Source organism: Furipterus horrens, unplaced genomic scaffold, assembly GCF_987537825.1.
Source record: "Furipterus horrens unplaced genomic scaffold, mFurHor1.1.pri manual_scaffold_4, whole genome shotgun sequence".
In the NCBI taxonomy this organism is placed as follows: domain Eukaryota; kingdom Metazoa; phylum Chordata; class Mammalia; order Chiroptera; family Furipteridae; genus Furipterus; species Furipterus horrens.
Window position 1 is genome coordinate 150,770,069 of NW_028327174.1, and position 20,448 is coordinate 150,790,516.

The window sequence follows — 20,448 nt, forward strand, 5'->3', positions numbered from 1 at the left end:
TTCACTGTAGTTTTTCTGGAGTTCTTTGTAGTTTCCGCTGAGCTCATTGAGCTTCTCCATAATACATGCTTTCAATTCCATATCTGATAGTTTGCTCCCCTCTATTTCATTTAGCACTCTTTCTGGGGACTCTACCTTTCCTTCCGATGGGGGGTTGTTTCTCTGTCTCCCCATTTTTGTGACTCCCCAATTACTTTTTAATTTAAAATAAATAACGTGTTCTGGCTGGTGTGGCTCAGTTGATTGAGTGTCATCCTGCGAAGCAAGGGTTACCGGTTTGATTCCCAGTCAGGGCACATTCCTGGATTGTGGGCCAGGTCCCCAGTTGGGGGTGCGTGAGAGACAATCACATATTGATGTTTCTCACCCTCTTTTCTCCTTCCCTTCCCCTCTCTCTAAAAATATATAAATAAAATCTTTAAAAAGTAAAAATAAAATAAATATTTTCAGTATAAGTAAATTTTAAATGTTTCAGATAAACAATGAATAATTACATTTGAACATATTTATACTAAAAAATTATTCATTGTTTATCTGAAATTCAAATTTAACTTTTTTTGTGTTTTTTGTTTATAGATTTTAGATGTAGGGGAGAGAGAAAGAGAAAGATAAACACACATCAACTTATTTATGCATTCATTGGTTGATTCTTGTATGTGTCCTGACCAGGGAATTGAACCCACAACCTTGGCATATTGGGATGATGCTCTAACCAATTGAGCTAACCAGCCAGGACTGATTTTTGTGTGTATTTTTATTATCTAAACCTGGCAACTCTAATTGAGAATTAAATAAGGTAATATGTGTACAGTTTCTGCCACATAGTAAATGTTCATTAAAATTATTTTTATAATCGAGCTTCTACAGATCCTAACAAATAATAATAATAGCATTTGTATATTACTTTACTCTTTTGAAAGCCTTCTCATATTCATGACTGTTTTGATCTTCTTAATGACTCTGTGGTACCCCTATTTACCAGATGAAGAAATTCAGCCTCCTAGACTTAAGTTTTACTGACTGTAGAGTAATCCACAGTATGCTGTATAATCTTTTGCTTTATAGATATGGATTTTTGAATGTTGGCATCATTTCCAGTCATTGCTACTATAAATATTGACGTGAACATTTAAAAGCTTATATATTTTTACAACGACATATGAGCTCCTTAATTCAGAGACCGTGACTGTTTTGTTTTCCCCTTGCCCAATCAAAAATACTGCTCAGTAAATATTTCCCAAATTAATGTAAGTTCCAGATTATTGCTAGATTCTAATAATGAAAATCAAGTGTTAATTATGATCTCCGACGCTGAAATAAATCCGGCAAGCAGTATTATTGGCCAGTAACGAACAGAGGACTGTGGCTCGCTCAGATCAACAGTAGAGAGCAGGAAGCCTCATCCTCTTTTTATTAGGATTTCAAAAGCTACCAGAACAGGGGGTGTGACATTCCAGCCAACAACAGGAGAATTTTACAAGTGAAAGAATTCTTACAAAATGTCATTAATATGTAAAATACAGCCAGGGTAACTCCTGGTTTAGCTAGCACCTATCAATCAAGGAAGCAAGGTAGACACACTAATCCTCAATGCCAGCTCCATTTTAAGACTTCATTAACAAGGAAGCAGATGGAGTACACAACAGAACCTGTTTTACCCAGGATTCCACAACTCAGTGGCCTCGACAGCCTAAAGCTGAAGGCGGATACAAGAGTTGCTCATCATCTCCTGAGTCATGGGATGACACCTGGGTGGAGGGGCATGAGAATGCCCCTATCCAGAGATCTGTCTTCCTGCAACATGAAAATAACAACAATAATATTAACACCACTTTATGATTAACCAGGCATATTCTAGATGGATTACATTTACTAATTCTTCACAGTACTTTGTGAAATAGGTAACATTATTACCCCACTTTGTGGACAAGGAATCTGAGGCACAAAGAATGTTATGCCCACTAGTTCTGCTAGTGAGTAGGGGAGCTGGGAGACAATTTCAGGTGACCTGGTTCTGATCTTGTATTCTTATCCATTTCACTTGTCAGCCTCAAGAAGTAGAATTAATGGTGAAAATAATATGCACATTTGAAAGCATCTTGATGCATACCACCAAATTGCTTTCCAGAAAGGTTGTACCTATATACTCTTCTACCAGGAATTCATGGGTGTATTTACACAGCTTCTTCAACATTGAGTATTCTCATTAAAATTATTTTTCATATCTGATAAAATTTTCAGAAATAGTTCTAACAGTTTTTAAGTTGTATTTATTTGATTACAGAAGGTTGAACTTTCTTTTTCATATAGCTTAAAGATTATATTTCTTCTTTAACAGTGTATTATTTATATCTATACCCTTTGGTATATCATGACTAAACAAACCAATTACATTAGTCCTGTTGTCATGTGCTGCAGATGGCTTACGAAAATCAAGTTTGCTTGTCTTTCGGTTTTGTATTTGGACCTTTGTCTTATGAAGTTTAATTATAAAGAGAGAAAAATGTGTTAGTCTTTTGTGATTTTTTTCTCTTGCTTTTTTGCTTAGAAAGAGAGCATATAGATCCCGCATTTTAAACTGGATGTTGTGACCTACTGCTTTTTCAATGGCTTTACCTAGAAAAGTATCTTCAGCCTCTGAAAGTTCTCCTTGGGTCCTCCTAATGTTTAGATGATTGACATCTAAAAAGATGGAATAATTTTTCTTTCTAAACCTTCCCCTGCTGACCCCTTTCCCTCCTAACGTCTTCACCCAAGAGAAATCTTTTGCCCTGCATTCAGGGACAGTCTCTTATCCACTAAGATTATGCCTGAGAATATAAAAGGAGCAAGGCTAAACAATCTTTTTAAAAATCCAAATTGCTAATTTAACTATTCTGAACAATAATAAGGCTTTATATTCTGACTGGTATGTTAGCATATTTCAGCACCTTTTACATATGTGACTTCAGCATCCCTGTGGGGTCCAACACAGCTCAGGTACTCTCTTTTTTTCCTGGTGAGGAATCAGAAACTGAGAAGTTAAGTGACCCAAGGTCACTGAAACTGACGTAGCTGGATTTGGAACCTGGTTATTCTAATACTTGCTCTTGTGATCTGAATGACTTACTGTCACGATGAGAGAACTAAATACTCTCATAGTCATTTTTCTTCTCTCAAGTATTAGTCTTTTAGAAGGTTCTAAAATGTTTCCACTCATACCAGAATGTTATTAGTTGGGGACAGGAAGCTCTCTTAGCATTTGCTTTATGTGCACACATTAAAAAAAAAAACTAATAAACAATGATGTGTATGTTCTATTACTGTAGAAGCAAATGTTCCCTTAAAAAGGAGCTTGCAATCATACTTAGTTGTTATTTCTCATACCCTCACACACTAGAAAGCCATGTATCTTCTGATTATCTTTTGTGTCAGCCACAAGATGGTACCCTTGCACAGCCTAGAGAGAGCATGGGTCAGGTGCAAGAGAATTCAGAGATCTCAATAGGACATTAAGATTAATCTTAGGTTGAATGTAGCTCAAACACAGAAGAAGTCTTGCTGTTATACTCCAAAAGATACCAAAGTTGTCCTTCATTAAAAGTAAAAAGGAATGTGTATATACTGTAATTTGATATACCCCTTTTCTTTATATCTACACTTGCTCCCATCCTAATAAAAGCCAAGGTTCTGTTTGTTCTACAAGAAGGCTATGACCTCCTTCACTTTTACTGAAGGAGAAATTTGGGAGTTGATTAGGCTTAAGTGAAACTACCCTTCCCTTCAAACCTGGGAGCATTCTTTCTTTGGAGAGGACTGAGTTGTAAGGGTCAGCTCTCCAGAAAGGATTTGAAATTCTGTCTTCCAAAGTGGTAAATGACCAAGAATAGTGTCTTTTGTTAGGATAAGACGGGATTTGCAATGAAGTCCAAGCAGAGAGAGCACTCAGAGCATTTTTATAATAGTGAAAAGTTAGAAATAATGCGAATGTCGAATGATAGGGAATGAGGTGGAACACCTATGGGGTAGAACACCTATGGGATGGGCAATAGTAGGTTTACAGTTGTGAGTACACACAAAATGGAATTAATAAAGCTATTGTAATAATCATAACCTGCATGTCTTTTCTCGTATGAACAAATGTAAACCTACTTTTGCCCACCCCTGTATATAAAGGCATACTGGAAGCAGATGCCCTGGCTGGTTTAGCTCAGTGGATTGAGCGTCGGCCTGCGAGCTAAGTGTCGCTGGTTCGATCTTCCAGTCAGGGTACATCAGAGAAGGAAAACTCTGACTCCAAAAAACCTCCGCTGCCTTGCGGCATACCTCTTCAGGGGAAAGGCTAAGGGAGTAAACCCCGACAGAAAATCCGGAGCCGGAGTCCCTAAGGCGGTTTGACGTTGTAGTCAACACCGGCAACTCCTGCGGCGCACCTGAAGCCAAGCTGTATCGACTCCGTCTTTCCCTTGGACCCTTCAGCTGCAAAGAGAGGGGGGGTCTGCTGCATGGGCAACAGCAGACCCTCCATATCACCCTGCCCAGGCTCTGTAGCTTCAGCGTCATCGCAAGATGTCGATTCAACACGGGAGGAGACAGATACGATGTCACTCCCGAGTCGGACTGCACAGCCATTCTCGGCGGTGCAGATAGACTCTTAAGAAGCTACACCATCGTCTCTCGAGATGGACGGCTGCCGACGACTGGAAGCAGATAATAAATAGCAAGTTGCAGAAAACTATTTTACCACATGAGAAAATGCTCAAGATGTATTGTTAAGTGAAAACAAAAAGTATTTCAAAACAGTATATTAAATCATGTGCATGTGTGTGTGAATCTATATTTGTGTTTGTGTGTGTGTTGAGAGGGACACACAAATCTCTCAGAAAGTGCAGCTAATGTATTTTTCAACCTTTGACTACTACACATTTTCTATAATAGCCTGCTTTGTGTATGTGATAACTCATCCAGGAGATGGGAAGACTGCCGCCAGCAGAAGTCTCATTTCTGTCCTCGTGGTAGGAGAGATGAGATGCTTGGATTGACAGCCTCACCAAAATCATACAGAGTACAATAGTTTCCCAAGAAAGGGATGCCAGGGAACTGATGACATGTGTGAGCTTTGCCTGAATTGGCCCAGATGTATTAAGGGCCTCAGACTGGACCTGTGTGAGATGTTCCTTTAGGGACTGGTCAGTAATTGTTTGGAAATCCTTTCTGTGCTAGTTCCAGTATTGGTTCTTTAAAAATATACTGTGAGGTAGAAGTTTCAGGATAGCCAAAGTTGACTACTAGCACCTTCCACCTCTTTGCTTTGGAGGGGTAGGTAGAGTAGTGTCTGAGACTCAGAGGATTTTGCACATAACAGCCATTGTTTCAGAAAAAGGACAGTTCTAACTAATTTATAACTGCTCTGGGAGCAGAAATATTTGGCAGTGATGACATCTAATCAGAAGGTAATATCTCTGAGGCAAATTTCAACAGGCAGGTCCTTTTCTGTATTTCAGTAGCAAAATGAAGTAGCAGAGATATGCATTTGGGCAGAGATTTCTTCTATTACATGCATCCCAATACCTGTTTTATTCATTGTGGGTTGTGAAATATGTCTATCAGAAAAAGCTGTATACGTTTGGTGCGAATTGTTCAATAGTCACAGTTTGAAAATTTCATGTTTTTCCCCAAGATAGTAAAAATCATTTAATTTCACACTAGAGTAAGGAAGTCTTTTTTAGATCCAAGAAAGAGAATTTGGGCAGGGGTTCTGCATAACACTTATGTAACTCAAATTGATTGTTAGTGTGGATTGAGTTTGATCTCAGAAACATAAACAGCTTCGACAGTTTGTCATCCTATAGCAGTGGTTCACAAATGCTGGTTTCTGGATCAGCAATGTCAAAATCATGTGGAAGAGCTTTAAAAAAATCCCCCACATCACCCCTAAATTCTGATTCAGTAGGTTTTCTGTGGATAATGAGAACCTCCAACCTTCCCCAAGTACTCTGAAATGCAGTTGGGGTGGAACCTGCTGATCCAGACCACAAAGTGTGAAAGCTGTAAACCACTCATTTTCCATAATTAATGCAATGTGTCATCAGTGATGTCCAAGAACAGTGATCTGCATTCCCCAGGTCCCCCTATGGGACCATGAAAGTCCAGTTTCAAGCAAGCAGCATTTCAAAATCTATAAATCATAAAACCCTATGTTTTCATGTGCTGGAATTTAGGGAACACCAAAGCCTCTTTCCTGGGGCAATGACTATACTGCATTTTATAATTCAACTTGTTTTTTCTTTTCTGGTATATGTTTCCCTTCTGCAAATGTTTACATAATGCCACTAGTACTGGTCACTACATATGGCACTGAGGTGAATAGAATTAACAGCCATCATCTTTGGCTCTGAGAATTCACTGTCCATTAGAGGCTGGGGACAGTAAAATTCTACCATTACCTGGGATAGTATCTGCCACAGTGGTGGGGGTGCAAAGAACATGGGTGAAATAAGGACATAGCACAAGATTCCTTCAAGAGCTAGATGAGGCCCTCAAGAATTCACAAAGCCCAGACTCTGTGGACATAGCACCTGTAGAGCAACACAGGGCCCTGTGCTCAGATGGACCCCATTATTGGCTTAATGCTCTGTTGTTGCCATCTGAAATTTTTAATGACTTTATCTTTGAACTTCTGGTATGTAACTGAAGTCTGATGGAACAATGTGCATGAAGAGAGGAGATACACACAACATGCCTATCTGCCACTGTTTCTTGCCACCACATTCACATATAGAATTTGTGATGTCCTATTAGTACAGATGCCCTGGCTGGTTTGGCTCAGTGAATTGAGCGTCGGCCTGCGAGCTAAGTGTCGCTGGTTCGATCTTCCAGTCAGGGCACATCAGAGAAGGAAAACTCTGACTCCAAAAAACCTCCGCTGCCTTGCGGCATACCTCTTCAGGGGAAAGGCTAAGGGAGTAAACCCCGACAGAAAATCCGGAGCCGGAGTCCCTAAGGCGGTTTGACGTTGTAGTCAACACCGGCAACTCCTGCGGCGCACCTGAAGCCAAGCTGTATTGACTCCGTCTTTCCCTTGGACCCTTCAGCTGCGAAGAGAGTGGGGGTCTGCTGCATGGGCAACAGCAGACCCTCCATATCACCCTGCCCAGGCTCTGTAGCTTCAGCGTCATCGCAAGATGTCGATTGAATACGGGAGGAGACAGATACGATGTCACTCCCGAGTCGGACTGCACAGCCATTCTCGGCGGTGCAGATAGACTCTTAAGAAGCTACACCATCGTCTCTCGAGACGGACGGCTGCCGATGATGATGATTAGTACAGAATTCTGATAAATCTATGTGCACGGGAATTCAGTAAGACTCAAAGCAAGCACAAGGTGAAAATGTTACATCTACAACTGAAGACGCCGGCAGCTTAGAGAGGCCCTTCTCCATTTGAACCAAAATTTGGCCTGCAGAAAGAAGACAATGACATTCTGAGAAACACAAATCATCAAGTCCCTGGATTAGCCAACCACTTATGTTGTAATGATGATATAGCAGAAAAGGAAAAGGTAGGGCAACTCTTAACTCCTTTTTCTTTAAGTTCTCCTTATTTGTCAGGTAGAGAGTATTGGTAGAATATGCATATGTCAAGAAGTGAAAATAAAAAGCTGAGTTAGTTTTGTGCAGTGTTTCTGCTGTTCTGGTAAGAACAGAATACATATGCATATACAAACTATGAAATACAAATTGTATAACTACATTGATTCTGCATATGTGTTCAAAGTTCTTATATTTGTATTTAAAACTGGCATTACCTGATGTAAAGATAAATGGTAAAACTCACATCAGTATTTAAATATTTTAATTTTTCATTACTTAGAATAACATTAAATAACACATTTAAAACACCACGACAAATCAAGAGATTACAGAAGAAAGGAAAAAGCTTTATATTTTAGTGTCTTTAAGACAGTTTTCATTACTTTTTAAACAAGGGCCCTGCACATTTATTTGCACTGGGACCCAAAAATTATGTAGCTAGTTCTTCATAGTGAAAAAGCATCCACTTCTATCCTGATTACCACCAAACCCCAAATTACACTTATAAAGGTGGATGTAAGGCAGAAAGTTTTATTGAGTCCCTACTATGTGTTCTATTTTGGTCTTATTAAAGACTAAATTGTCAGTCCCAAAGGTAGAATTAAAAACAGGATCTTTTCCTCTAATCCAGGGGCTTCTTACACAAGGAACACAACAATGAAAGAAATGAAACAGTGTCACCACCTGTGGAGAGAGAGAGAAAGACATGTCCCAGTCCAGGAGAAATAAGGAGTACAGACCTCATCACTCCAGGCACTGATGAATGCTGATAGAGGTAGGGAGAAGGGCCCCTTTTGGTGGTGGGTCCACCATCTCTGGTTAGGAAAGAGACCTTAAGTCCACCAGCAGCTTCCAGCAGGTATATCACCAATCACAAGAGCCAGAGGACACATCTCATCACAGCAAGCTCCCCCAGGGAGAGGGCCAAAGGGTGTAGTCAGAACACTAATGGAAAGTGGCCAAACATTCCATCCATGTACAGTATACCTCTGATTTAAAAAATCCTTCAAGGAAGGCTCCTAGTTTCAACTAATTTAGAAGACTGATAATCAAAAGAAGAAAACCTTGTTGCAAGTGGTATTTGCTTAGAGGGACCCAGACTGCTAAGGGGCCAGTTGGAAAGCCATAGCAATAGTCCAATATTTAGTGGATCCCAAAGTCAAAGAGAACCACTTTCTGGGGGTAGCAGGATGTCTCAATGGCAAGCCCAGGCAGGAAAAAAGCACTAGAAATGCCTTCACTGGACTGGGGTTTGTGGGCAGGACTCTAGCCCTTGGATTGGGAAGTATCTAGAGCAACCCAGGCCACATACAGAAGCTTGAGGGAAAGAATTACCTCATATAGGCAGGGAGAGCCTGGGGCTTGGGACTGAGGTGATATCCAGTAAAAGAAGTGGGGTGGAGTTGAGGGGACAGCCTGTGAAAGGGATTGACTCAGGAGTTCCAGGCAGTGCACCAGAGCTACTTAAAATCCTTCTTTTACAGTCAGGATTGGTCTTGGGCATGCACTGACTCAAAAGGTAGAGATACAGGGTGGGGCAAAAGTAGGTTTATAGTTGTGAGTATGCAAAACATAGTTTATTCTTGTATTATTATTTATTAATTATTTTTCCATACAAACATATGGAAGGACTGAAGGAATAATATTAGGTTTTCTAATATTAAATATACTATATTTATTATGTATGTCTTTAATGTATAATATTTTATTATTTAATTATTTTCTACAATATAAATATTTTATACTTAACAAATTTAATGTATTATTATATCTTTCTTTCAAATAAGGAATAGCGATTGACTATATTCAATGTACATCTCCTGAGGTAACTAGTCCTCTAGTCAACAAGACTTAGCATTTCATGAAAACTTTGGGAGAAAGACTTAATTTACAATCCTATCACCATCCAGAGGAAATGAGACTGTGACCAAATCAAGATCCCCAAAGATCTTGACAATCTGAAATAATGAACCAAATGAATCAAATCTAAAGAGATTTGTCTAAGAGAGGTAAAGTCCTGTGTTTATACCAAAAACTCTAACAGGAACCATAGAAGAAACACACAACTCTGGGATGGTGATAAGGCCAAAAAACAGGGTTCCTGAGGAAGGGTTGGAAGAAAGGGGCTGCTCATCATGGAAAACTCTGAGTAAGTGATACTGCTTATTTGCCTGAAGACTGTCATGTGGAAGAGGAGGCTCCTCACTGATGCAGAAGCCCATGAAAATATTAAGTTTAGGGTAAAAACAATGTACTATTGGTTTCTATTTTGCTTCCAGTCTCCAATTCTTTTCACTATCTCTACATTCATATCCTCCTGCAATTTCATGTTGTTTGCTTTTAGGCCATGAATATAGGACTTTATCTCTAGTTGATAAGCTTTTAAAATATCTAGTTCATGATTCTAACTTGTCAACATTCTTTGGAATTCTGATTTTGTTAGTGAAAATGTAAACTAGTCAGTTTTGTGCACATTTGCAATCATGTGCAGCATGCCATTATTATAATCCTCCATATATGGGTGAGAAATCGAGCCTTAAGAAGGATAACTACTTTCCCAAGATCTTACAGCTAGGGTGTATCAGAGCATGGACTACTTCTGGGTCTTTTGATTCTAAGGCAAATGTTCTTTCCATGGCATTGTACTCTTTCAAGAGAATTTTGAATTTATGATAGAATTTATGTGTAGAAGCCCTAGAAACAACATAACAGACGTGTCCTCTGAGTAGCTCTTTGAGACTTGCCTTTATTTATGTTTGCTTTCACAAACATTTTACAAATGATTCCTCTAATAACTCTGGACTTGGTATTGTTCTCACTTTACAGAAACTCTAGAGAGGCCTGGGAAGGTTAAGTACTTTTATTTAAGGTCAGAGAGCAAACTGGGTGCAACATACCAGTTGATGCAGAAAACAGGTTGGAAAGATAACTTCCCTTCCTGAGATTCTTAAAATATCTTTGGGAACACTTCTTTAGAAGAGCTAAAATGGTAGATGAACAATCTATTAGACATTATTAAAGTAATCAGTCAAAATACTAGAGAGTCTTTTTACAATGTGCAAAAATTCCAAGATGAAGCTAATTGCGGGAGAAATACACAAGAAAGCATTTGGGATCTGATTAGAATTCTAGGTTTAATTGTTTACATTTAGAAATAGATAAGCTGGAGAGAATTTTCAGGAAACAAAAGCATATTGGGGTGCATGACTTGCTCTGTTTAAGCCCTTGATTAACATAAACAAGATTTTAATTTTTCTAACTAAAGAGCTTTGAAAAGGTCTTTTAACACCAAACAAAATTTACACCTTTTATCAAGTATAAAGGAGCAAGTTTGCATTAGAATTCCACTTTGCATTAGAATAATAGAATTTGAGAGCTAGAGGGGTCCTTAAAAAATCCCTTGTAGGCTGTGCTTCTATGATCTTCTTTGTAAAGATGAGGAACCAAGGTTTTGAGACATGGGGTAGTTTAGTTGAGGTCATTCACCAGGTTTGGGCCAGTGCTTGCCTTAGAATCCAGGTCTTGCGGACTCTCTATCCAGTGCTCTTTCTGTTCTCTGCCTTGTGATGCTCTGTTGCCTTCTGGCTAGGAAAGCGTGCCAGGAAGGGCTTTCCAGAATGACTTAATTATTTTCTTTGGCGATAATGAGAACATCAAAAGGAATTCCTTAAAAAAGTAGAAGAACAAAACATCACCTCAAGCCTGGTAGAATGATTTTAAGATTATTCATTATTTGAGAACAGTCATGCCATGTGATGTTTCATTGATATGAATAGGCAAGAACTGACTGTGGTTAATTTGGGCTACCTAAGAGGAAGCATCATGTAGAAAGTCCATGGGCTTGGAATTACAATTGGATATGAATTCTGGATTTGACATGTTTTCCCTTAGAGTTTTGGCCAAGCTACCAAATCCTCTTTGAGCTTCACTTTCCCCATTACAAATTCAAGATAATACTTTCCTTGGGGTATTAAGTGAAAATTAAATTAAATAGCAGATGTGCAAATATCTAGCCTAATGTTTGGCCCATATTTGGCACATAAATATTACTTCCCTTTTTCCATTCTAGAATTTGCTTCTTCAAATGCAGACTCTCATTAAATGCCTATAGTTCCTGTGTTAAATGGGAAGGATGAAGAAGTGATGACAGGCACAATATTTGCTCTTTTAGAGAATGATTTTTAATTGCTTAAATAAGCAATTACAATTGAGTATCATGTGTGCTTAAGTAGAGAAATTCAGGGTGCTAAATGCAGACTGAATAGGGAGATCTAGTTTAAGGGATCAAGAATGGTCTCCTTAAGGAGGTGGTATTTAAATTAAATCTAACAGATGCATAAGATTTAGCCAGATAAGACGTAGTAAAGGTGTGGAAGAGAAATCAAAATTTTCCAAACAGGCAGCAATCAAGTGTGAAAATATTGAAGGGAGAGAATTCAAGAAATGCAAAGTGAGAGGGAGACTGAAAATGGATGCAACTGGAGAAGAGGGCATGGGATATATTGACAGGGGCTTACAAGCCACTGTAATGATTTTTGAAGTTAATTTTAAGGGCAAAGGAGAATCATTGGAGAGCCTTATGAATTTGAAAGAGATGGTTTTGTCATTGAAATTAAAACTGTAAATATTATCTTTCTGGAAAGGTGTAGATAAAGACCACAAATGTGCTAATAAAAGTGCTTTGGGAAGTGCCTTCATCCTTTGTTCATGGAATCCAGGGATGTCTTTCCAATGAAAAAGTGGCAGATTTAGCCATTGTGCCCTACCAGAAGAGGGAGCTAATGATCTTCTACAGTTAGGTAACTTTTTGTTGGCCCATTGTCTAATGACAACATGGTGTCACTGGCACTTGGCTGTACAGTTGGCCATTTTCCAGGGACAAAGCCGTTATGGCAGTTGGTGGTTGGTAAATTCAGTCCCTGCTCTCTGTGCCCAAGCATATGTCCAGATCCTACTGGCAGTCCTACTCCTGGAGTCTGCAGCCAGCTCAGAACAAAGACTTGATTTGAAAGGCACCCTGTCACCATCGCAATTACTTGAGCGTTTATGCTCAAAACAGCCCTCTGACAGGAAAACGTTTGTGTTCCTCCAGAATGTGAAGGAAGGTTCATGGTTTTTAAAATTCATGAATTGGGGGGAATGGAACGTTCCTTCTCCGAGTACAGGAGAGAAACAGAGAAGCTGTGTCTTCATTACACCCAAGCTATGGGTCATCCCAGGCGGGAAAACTTAGTCAACCTAATTATTTGGCATGGTGTTGACCCCTTTTCTTCCTTCTCATCCAAAGAAAAGATTGTAAATTTTTACACTTTTCAACCCTTGCATTGGATTCACTTGAAGAGTATTCAGGCTTAGGCAACCAGCTAAAGAAATTTAGTATTTCTCTTTTCTATTTTAAATTATTTGAAGACAGTGATTCAGGCTAGGTATATAATCAAAGTATAATCCAATTAAAAGGTTCAGGTGACTTGTTTTGGGGGGATAGGGGGGTTGGTTTAAATATAGCCATGAAGATTGGAAAATTGTGGAGTTTATCTTTAATCACTCTTACCATCCTATGTTCTTTTCTGCCTCCTTGGGTCCATTTCTTTCTCTCTTCTGTGTGCCCAGTACCTTCATACCTGAGACCAAATTTCAGTTTCCCGCCAAAGCATTTCCAAGGATCTCTCTTGCCCTGCCAGTTCTCCCACCGACATTTTTGAATGAAACCTTAGAATCTCTTGAGTTTGAAACAAAGAAATTTTATTAAATTGACCTACTGCAAGATTTTAATAGACTCTAATGTGTGAATGTAGAAACACCCAACACACTCTCTAGCCTCTTGACCTTTGGGAGCAGGGTGGGTATTGTATTATAAAAGACTATTTTGATAGCTTAAATGAATACTGGGTGGTGGCATTTTAGATACCCCGAAAAATAAAAAGAATATGAAATGATTTTTCCCTATATTATGGAAAATAAATATCTGACAGTTTCTGAGTAGAGTGGACTAAGTGAGAGCAGGGCTAATTATCTATGCTTGATGCTGTTTTGGAAGTCTCAACTTTTGTCCATCCACACGAACAAGTCAGGGTGATAAGATGCAACACAGGTTATCATTATTTTTGATTTGATCTTTCTCATTTGCATATGATCTCTTTAATATACTTAAGCCATCTCTATTTCAACTGCCATCTCTTCCTTACACATACCACTTAACGACAAATCTATAGAAACTAGACTACTGTTTGATAATAGTGTCTGGGAAAGATTTACAGCAGACACAATCTTCTAAAGACAGAAATTCCTCTTTTATTAAAAGAATCCATCTTGAAAGGACATGGAATTTTTTCCTAAAGTTAATAATAGCCCATTTCCTTTTATTTCAAAATGGAAATCACTTTAAATTTAAAAAACTTTTTAAACAATACATGCAAAAGACAAGAGCTGTATGATTCCATTTATATGTGGATCTAAAAAACAACAAAGTCATAGAAACAGATCAGATTTGTGGTCACCACAGGTGGGGTGTGGGAAATAGGGGAATTGGGTGAAAGTGGTCAAAAGGTAAAAAAATCCAGTTATAAATAAGTTTCAGGGGATCCAAGATGGCAGCGAGTAAGTGGAAACTACACTAATCTCTTGCCAGGACCAAAATGGAATTGCAGCTAAATTATAGAAAAATCATCCTGAATAACCAACTGAACACTAGATGGAGAAAAGCCTTATAGCCAAGGACCAAGGACTTATGGAAGGAATTATACCATTACCATGAGACTGGTAGCAAGTATTGAGTTATGAGAGGGCTGGCTGAACTCCCATGGGCAGCAGTTGAAGTTTCAGAGGGATATTTCAGCGTGGAGTCTAAACCCCAAGTTTAGCTCCCCAGCCTAGAGCATAAGAACCAGTAAAGGAATTCAAATAACATCCAGCTGTGAAAAGCAGTTGGATTTCTATCTTCCAGGTAGAGATGGCTAGAGAGAGAGTCTCTTAAAGGGCCAACACAAAAATTTTAGTTTGCACCCACTTATCCTGGGCTCTGGCAGAAGGAGGGCAGAGTAGACTAGAGCTATGTGAGGAGAGTCTGGTGTTGGTGGCTCTGGTGAGAGAACTGAAGGAATAGCCACCAGGATCCCTGTGCTAAGTCATGCCCCATATTGCAGAAGCCATCTTTCTCGAGTAGAGCACTCCCCTCCATGCAGCATTAGCCTGGGAGAAAGCAATAGCTCCACCCAAAGGACTTCCTCTCACCCCCACCATGTGGAGCTTAAGCTGGGCTGATGAGTACAGCTAGAGGCTATTTCAGTGATTAGGCCTAACAGGAAGCCTATGGTTAAAGGCAGATCTCTGGGAGCTCTGAGACTTTAGCTGACACACCCCTGGGCCCAGTGCTGGTAAAAGCTGGCCTTGGTGTGCAGCCTGTTTTTTTCTGCACATACGCAGGCCCAAGAGAGGGAACCACAAGCTGTGGATTGCAGACAGCTCCAACACGTTGCCCAGGGCGAGTCACATGCAGCATCGGACATAAGACTACACCAATCTTTGCAGATCTACCTAATACATAGGATCAAACACAAAGAAGCAGCCAAAATGGGAAGACCAAAACACGTCCAAAATGAAAGAAAAGAGAATTCTACAGAAGAAGAACTAAGTGAAATAGATGTAATGATTATAAGGGTACTCAATAGTATGACAAAAGACATAGAAATCATAAAAAAAGAACCAGTCAGAAATAGAGCATGCAATATCTGAAATAAGTAGTACACTGGAGGGGATAAACAGTAGGTTAGATGAAGCAGGGGATCAAATCAGCAATTCAGAAGACAAGGTAGAAAAACACCCACGCAGAGCAGCAAAAAATTAAAAAAAATTTTTCTTTTAATTTAATTTTATTTTTTAAGTATATTTTATTGATTATATTGTTACAATAGTTCCAATTTTACCCCTTTGCTCCCCTCCGCCCAGCAACCCCCTTCCCCGACAATCCCCTCCCCAAGTCCATGCCCATGGCTCACCCTTTCATATATTCTTCTTCTTCTTCTTTTTTTAATAATTAATTAATTAGTTAAATATTTTAACAATAAAAAATAACAATCCCTCCCTCTCAGACTTGAGACCCTTTACAATCTTATAAAGGACAATGGATGAAGGTCTCGGGCTCCTCTAGCTGCTTCAAGCTGGACATGGTCATCGTCCTACCTACCCTTGGGTCAAGAAATCCCTAATAAGAGTGGAGGTGTGGAGGGGAGGGTGGCCTTCCCACAAGGGGAAGGATCATGCAGACTCCAGGTTGGTTGGCTGTCTCTGGACAACGGCATGCTTGGTTTAACAGGCTGGCATCCTTGTTGTATTCTGGGGGCAGCAGGGTTAAAGGACATCATTCAATCCGTAACCACTAGATGACAAAAGACAGGTATTAATTTTTCAATGTCCCACATTAGGGAAAAGAAGGGTTTCTTTGGAGGAAGGTATGCCAGGTACATCTCACCTGTCCAAAACCCTTTTGTCCATTATACTTAGTTTGGACTGAGGGAAATATTTTAGGTATCCCCCCTCTCAGGCCTCTGGGTTCTTTCTGTCCAAGCCATTAGGATAGAAAAGAGAAACCAGTTTTAAAGTGAAGCCCACAGACCACCCCGTTCTTCACCAATCCGGCCACTTAGTTCAGCCAAACCATTGAGTCTCAGGAGGCAGCGATGCAGACAGGATTAAGTGAGGCCTATACGTACAGACAATCACTCAGGTAATGAGATCGTAGGCTTATGCCCTTTGAAAACAGAAAACACATGTTAATTTATGTAATATAACCCACATACAAGTCTCTAAATCTGTAGGACTGTCTTATCAGAAAGACATCTAGTTGCAAGGCATTTGACATTCTTCTTGCCTGTAAATTAAACATCTTTGATAATGCCACAGACATAGTTTAACTTTCAAATGAAAACAAATTTTAAATGAAAAGAAACTTTAAAGACGGTTAGCTGCACTACTTTATAGTCTACCACTGGGCATTGTGATCTTCCTTGAATCTTGATTTTTCTCCCTAAGATTACCCTCCTTGTCATTAAAGGGACTGCATTAAGTTCATTTTTAATTTATCCTGTTCATTTGCATAAACACAATAAGAGCAGCAAATGATCACTTATGATCTTTAGTTCTGCTTTGCTGGAACTTACGCAAGGAACATTTAGGGTGACCTTCAGTCTGCCCTTCAGGGCACAGAAGCTGAGCCACATACCTGGCATTCAGCCTTGCCTGTAAACACCTGTCTTTTCCAGGTCCTTCTGGTTTTCCATTGTGCCTTATGGTCCCTTCTAGCCATCTTTCAGGAAAACAACCTTCGTTCCTTCCCTGGAAAGATTGCTATGGACCGCTCATCCATCCAAAGTACCAGGCCTTTTATCTCGTGGACTTTTATTACTTTTGAAGGTCAGTCCCAGTTGCTCAGGGCTTTTTGGTAACAACCAAAGCCGAAGCATGTCTCCTTTAGGCATGACATTCCAGTCAAAGTCTTAGTAAAAAAAAATCGTTATTAACAACTGGTCTTATTAGTTTTATGCAAAGAAACTTAGGTCATTACTTACTTCTTTAAAATGCCAAATTCTAGAGGGATCAGATAGGGAGAAAATATATACAGTGTGAAGGAAAATCCTTGTCCTTCTAATATTCACTGAACTTGCATTTCTATTCTTTTTATTTTTATTTTTCCCCCCACTAAAAATTTTTCTGTTTGTTTGTTTTTCCATTACAGTTGTCTCACTTTTTTCCCCCTCTTGCTTCTCTGCACCCTGTCCCTCCCTTCTCCCACATTCAGTCCCCACCCAGCTGTCCATGTCCATGGGTCATTTATACATGTTCTTTGACTAGACCCTTCCCTTTCTTACCACTTCTCTCCCTCCCATCTCCCCCTTTGTTACTGTTAGTTTATTCCTCGTTTACATACCTCTGGTTCAATTTTGCTCATTTGTTTGTGTTGTTCATTAGTTTCCTTTAACAGGTGATATCATAAGGTAATTTTCTTTTGTTGCTTGGCTTATTTCGCTAAGCGTAATTCTCTCTAGTTCCAATCATGTTGTTGCAAATGGTAGAAGTTCCTTCTTTCTTTCAGTACTTATTCATTGTCATTTTCCCCCTTTGTACTCGTGTTCCTCTCTGTCTCTGTTTCTTCATCTTCTTAAAGCAGACCCTTTAGCATCTCTTGCCATGCTGGTTTGGTGGAGATGTATTCTTTTAGCCTTCTTTTGTCTTGGAAACTCCTTATTTCACCTTCCATTTTGAATGAGAGCCTTGCTGGGTAGAGTATTCTTGGTTGTAGGCCTTTGTTTTTCATTACTTGGAATATATTTTGCCATTCCCTTCTGGCTTGTAGTGTTTCTGCTGAGAAATCTGATGATAGCCTTATTGGAGCTCTCTTGTATGTTGTTAGTTGTTTCTCTCTTGCTGCTTTTAGGATTCTCTCTTTGTCTTTGAATGTTGGCATTTTAATTATGATGTGTCTTGAAGTGGGCCTGTTGGGGTTCATCTTCATTGGGACCCTCTGTGCTTCCTGGACTTGCATGATTCTTTCTCTCTTCATGTTAGGGAAGTTTTCTGTCATTAGTTTTTCAAAGAGGTTTTCTATTCCTTGCTCTTCTTCTTCTCCTTCTGGAATTCCTATGATACGGATATTATTACGTTTCATGTTGTCCTGCAGCTGTCTTAGAGCCTCTTCAGTCTTGTTCAGCCTTTTTTCATTTTGTTGCACTGTCTGTGAGTTTTTGTCTACGTTGTCCTCCAGCTCGCTGATCCGATTTTCTGCTTCCTTTAGCCTGTTTTTAATTCCTTCTACTGTGTTCTTCAATTCAGAGATCGTATTCTTCATTTCCTCCTGGCTCTTATTGATAGCTTCCATGTCCTTTTTGATGCTTATAGTTCTTCTGGAGTTCACTGTAGTTTTTCTGGAGTTCTTTGTAGTTTCCGCTGAGCTCATTGAGCTTCTCCATAATACATGCTTTCAATTCCATATCTGTTAGTTGGCTCCCCTCTATTTCATTTAGCACTCTTTCTGGGGACTCTACCTTTCCTTTCGATGGGGGGTAGTTTCTCTGTCTCCCCATTTTTTGTGACTCCTATTGTTTGTTGGTGCTTCTTAGAATGATCTGCACTTCCTGGATCTGCCCCTGGTGGCGTCAGATCCTGTACCAGTCTGGGCCTAGGCAGCCTGTTGGAGACTTTCATAGATCTATTGCCTTTGTCTGGCTTGTTGTTAATCTATTCAATCTGTGATTAGCTGTCAGGCTTAAGGACCGTGGGCGTGGCAGCTTAATTCCTGTAGGCAGGGCCTTTGCTTCCCCTCAGGCTGACACCACTTGGCCGGGAAAGGTCTGCCTGCAGTGTGGGGATGAGTCAGCACTGGGACCCCGCCGGCTACTTCCCCAGCTCTCCCCTCAAAGCCACCACACCAAACTCTCCCCAAGCGTCTCCAGTCCTCTCTGTCTTCCCTCTGCTTGTGCCCAGGGTAAGTGGGGGCCAAAATATTTTTGTATGTGATCCGCTTAAGAGTTCTTTTTCTCCAGCTGTTTCTCTCCGGCTAGCAAGAAACCCTGTGGCTTTTCGCTTTTCTCAGCTGGATACTATTTTACTTTCCACTTTGTTGCTGTAGGCTGGGGAGCCCAGCTGGGGGTTTGGACCCTGCCCTTCTCAGGGGGAACCCCCGGCTGCTGATCTGTTTCTCAGTCCCTTCAGCTGCCACCCGTGTGAGCCCAGCCAGCTCTTCCGCGTCTCCGCACTTCCTACCGGTCTCGTTGTGATGTAGCGGCCTTTTCTATCTCTCCGTGGTTATAAGACTTCTCTCCAGCTGGTGTTCGGTTGGTTATTCCAGATGATTTCTCCAAAATTACGTTGTAAATCCAAACTAGTTCTGGGAGGAAGTTAGTGTAGCTTCCACTTACTCCTCCGCCATCTTGTTTCTAAAAAAATTTTAATGAAGAGAATTTAAGAAATTTTTGGGACAACATGAAGCATAACATCCACATCATGAGGATAACAGAAGGAGAAGAGAGTGAGCATGGGATCAAGAATCTATTTGAAGAAATAATGACTGAAAACCTGATGAAGGAATAAGACACATAAGTTCAGGGATTGCAGAGTCCCAATCAAGAGGGACCCAAAGAGGCCTACACCAAGACACACCAATTAAAATGGCAAAGCTTAAAGACAAAGAGAGAATCTTAAAAGCAACAAGCAAGAAAAAAGCAGTTACTTACTTACAAAGGAGCTCCCATTAGACTGTCATCTGATTTCTCAACAGAAACATTTTAGGACAGAAGGGATTAGCATGAGATATTCAAGGTAATAGAAAGCAAGGATCTACAACCAGGGCTACTTTACCCTACAGGACTAGCAAGACTGAAGGAGAATTAAAGAGCTTTCCAGACAAGGAAAAGCTAAAGGAGTTTGTTACCACCAAACTGGAACTGCAAGAAATGTTAAAGGACTTGCTTGAAGAAGGAGGAGAAGAACAACAGAGGAAAATAGATATAAAATAAAATGACAATAAGTACTTTTCTATCAATAATCACTTTAACTGTAAATGGCTTAAATGCTCTATTCAAAAGACATAGGGTAGCTGAAAGGGTAAGGAAACCAGACGTGTATATATGCTGTCTCCAAGAGAGCCACCTCAGAATGAAAAATACACACAGATGACCATGCCCAGCTTGAAGCAGCTAGAAGAACTTGAGATCATTGCCCATTGTCCTCTATAAGATTATAAAGGGTTTCAAGTCTGAGAGGGGGGTATTGTTATTTTTTTATTGTTATAAGAATTAATCAATTAATTAAAATAATAATAATAATATAGGAAAGGGAGAAACTGGAGAGCTTGTATGCATGACCCATGGGCATAGACTGGGGAAG